At 35.3% G+C, this 3,757-nt stretch overlaps 1 non-coding gene across 1 annotated transcript; it reads left to right on the forward strand.

Annotated features, from left to right (window-relative positions):
* Window positions 1–3,254: 3,254 nt before the first annotated feature.
* Window positions 3,255–3,359, forward strand: LOC121483763. Its single transcript, XR_005985853.1, has one exon. It is a non-coding gene; the product is annotated as a U6 spliceosomal RNA (small nuclear RNA).
* Window positions 3,360–3,757: the final 398 nt, after the last annotated feature.

Consider the following 3,757-nt stretch of genomic DNA (forward strand, 5'->3'; position numbering starts at 1 on the left):
GTATTTAATGCATTTGACTTATGACATTTTCAAGTTATGGGGTTTATTGGAATGCAACTCCCTTGTAAATCAAGAAAGATCTATACTATTACACTAAAATCATAATGAAATCTACATCTGTAGTTTGTCTGTTTCTAGCCTCTACTGGAATCCAATTTTCTTCAGAGAAAGGCTGAAGTCTTAGTTGTCTTTAAACACCAAAGGACAAAAACAAAACAAAACAAAACACCAAAGGACACAAGACAGGGCCTGGTGCATAAATGAATGTTTTTTGAGTTAATGAAAAATGTGTATTAAAAAGGAATGATGGGATCCCTGGGTGGCGCAGCAGTTTGGCGCCTGCCTTTGGCCCGGGGTGCAATCCTGGAGACCCGGGATCGAATCCCACGTCGGGCTCCCGGTGCATGGAGCCTGCTTCTCCCTCTGCCTATGTCTCTGCTTCTCTCTCTCTCACTGTGTGCCTATCATAAATAAATAAAATTAAAAAAAAAAATTTAAAAAAAAAAAAATAAGGGATCCCTGGGTGGCGCAGCAGTTTGGCGCCTGCCTTTGGCCCGGGGTGCAATCCTGGAGACCCGGGATCGAATCCCACGTCGGGCTCCCGGTGCATGGAGCCTGCTTCTCCCTCTGCCTATGTCTCTGCTTCTCTCTCTCTCACTGTGTGCCTATCATAAATAAATAAAATTTAAAAAAAAAATTTAAAAAAAAAAATAAAAAGGAATGATAAGAATATGGCAAGATATAGGATGTACAGTAAATAAAAGTTATTTCAATTTATTCTTGTGCCATTTTATGATTAAAAAATAATCATCATAATTGTCAGTAATTGATAATTATCATTGAATCCTTAATAGGTCTAATTGTATTGATTTTATTATCTCATTTAATCTTTAAAACACAAATGCATTAGGTAATATTATTAGCATTATTTTAGATATGAGAAATCTAAATTAACCTAAGAGTGTAGTTCTTCATAGCAGTTCATATTTCCCCAAATAATTTCAAACCTTACCATTTGTGCCTCATATTTTTAAGTCATATACCTAATACATAAATTCCATAATATAAGAACATTTTTTCTTTATTCACCATTGTATTACCAAACCCTATAACACTGCTTTATCACAATAAATGCTCAAGATTTCTTGAATGAATTGTATTAGATAATTTGAGCTATAAGCCTTGAGTTTAGTAAGGAAGATGAAATTTTAAATGCATATTTGGAAATAACCAGTATACATGTTACTTGAAGCTTTTTTATTAATATATTCAACACATATTTAATTGAGTCCTTAACTCTATGTTTGTCATTGACCCTGGGGACATAGAAGTGAACAAAAATGTTAATGCCTCTTGGTTTCAGTGGCATACAGTTTAGTAGGAATAGATAGATGACCAGTAGAATATGTATAGTGAAATCAGAGGAGAAGGTTGACAACTAAATAATTGCAAGAATACCAAGAGTAGGCGGAAAACCTGGAGTTCCTTGTGCCAGGATCCAAGGGATAAGAGAATTACAAAAATAATGATGAAACAACAATATCACAAGCTGTAGATACGTCAAATAAAAACTGGAAAAAAGGGATCCCTGGGTGGCGCAGTGGTTTGGCGCCTGCCTTTGGCCCAGGGCGCGATCCTGGAGGCCCGGGATCGAATCCCACATCGGGCTCCTGGCACGAAGCCTGCTTCTCCCTCTGCCTGTGTCTCTGCCTCTCTCTCTCTCTCTCTCTCTCTCTGTGACTATCATAAATAAAAAAAAATAAAAATAAAACTGGAAAAAAAACAAGTTTTCATAATTAAGTCATAGTCTGAAACATTGGCTTCAATGGCAATATGAGAACCAGGTCTCCATAAACTCTATTATTCAAGTTGATTATAATCAGAATCTTCAGTATTGAATAAGGGAATTTTGAATGAATAAATAAATGATTGAATTCACAGGCAGTATCACCTTATCTATCTAGCATCACGTTCAATCACACATAGTATGAAACTTAGAGGTTTAAAAAAAAAAACTTAGAGGTTTAAATTAAGTACTATGATATTTTCCATCTGTGTCTTTGTTCATGGTGTCTCAACCACATGAAATGACAGTTTCAACTTTTTTTATCCATAGCCTACCCCCTTTCCATAATGCAATTCATTTACTTCCTTCTTCATTAAAACTTCAATTAATTTGTATTTAAACTCAATTAGCCAACATATATTACATCATTAGTTTCAGATGCAGTTTTTAATAATTCATCAACTGTATACAAAAACTTCAATTATTATAGTTCAAAACTATCCTCCCTTCTTTGATTTCTTATATAGCACTTAGAGGCTGTGCTAAAAATTCTCATACTTGATCAAGTGCCTGTTCTTATCTGTATTTTCTCCTCAACAAGATGGATAACTTTTAGAGAACTAGATGCAATTAAGCACATGGCAATTATGTGCTTAAGACAGATCTAATATCTTGATTTGTAAACATATTTAATAAATTTGATTTTAACATTGAGATAAATTTAAATGTGAAAGTTCCATTTGTAAATCATTTAGAACCATTGACTTTTGTCCTTATTTTTTCCATTTCCCCAAATATTTTTTCTAATTTTCTAGAAGGATTCTCTTGTGTAGAAATAAACAAGAAATTAAAATATAGTGTGGATGACTGACTCACTTGATAAATAAACCTTGTTGTCTAATTGAAATTGATTTAGTGAGTCCTGAAAATGTTGCCTTTTGTTTTGCTGAAAATTAAATGTAGTGTTAATTGCTGATATCTTCTGGATTTGGTGGGCTTGCCTATATTAACATGTGGTTATGCAAACAGAGATGAAGTGGGAATTTGAAATACTGAATAAGCATAAGTAATAATAATAATTTCTTGGTATTCTTCTTTGCCTTACAAAGTTAACCAACTGAATTTTTTTTTCATTATTATCAGTAAACACATTCAGGGTTTCTAAATTCCCATTATTCAGAGTCCAACAGAAGTCTTAGCAGGAGACAATGACATAAACATTAAGCCATTTCAACAGCTAGTTCTTAAAAGAATCCTATCTAGAACTATGTTACATTTTAGCTTTCACATGTAGCTTTACCAATTCATGACTTTTGGAGGTCAGCCTTAACCAAATTCTGGCTGTTCTCTATGAGTTTACCAGAACTTGAGATGAGTAGGGATTAGGTGAATCAAGCACAAAGGAGATGACTTTTTGAATAGAACAAGATATAACACCTGGGTTCTTTTTTTTAGTTTCATATTCTCTTTCTACTTCGGCAGCACATATACTAAAATTGGAACGATACAGAGAAGATTAGCATGGCCCCTGCGCAAGGATGACACGCAAATTCGTGAAGCGTTCCATATTTTTAATGACAGCCTGAGGAAGAAAAACCTACGTTTAATTGGGGTTCCCGAGGGCGCCGAAAGGGCCAGAGGGACAGAATATGTATTTGAACAAATCCTAGCTGAAAACTTTCCGAATCTGGGAAGGGAAACAGGCATTCAGATCCAGGAAATAGAGAGATACCCCCTAAAATCAACCAAAACCGTTCAACACCAACCCCCCTTTCTTCCCAGCACTTTGAATTGTATGTCTCTTTTTTTTGTCTTTTCCTCCTTTTTTTAAAAAAAAGATTTTTATCCATTTATTCATGAAAGAGAGAGAGAGAGACAAAGACAAAGACAGAGACACAGGCAGAGGGAGAAGCAGGCTCCATACAGGGAGCCCGATGTGGGACTCGATCCTGGGTCTCCAGGATCAGGCCC

This window comes from Vulpes lagopus, chromosome X (assembly GCF_018345385.1).
Source record: "Vulpes lagopus strain Blue_001 chromosome X, ASM1834538v1, whole genome shotgun sequence".
NCBI lineage: Eukaryota > Metazoa > Chordata > Mammalia > Carnivora > Canidae > Vulpes > Vulpes lagopus.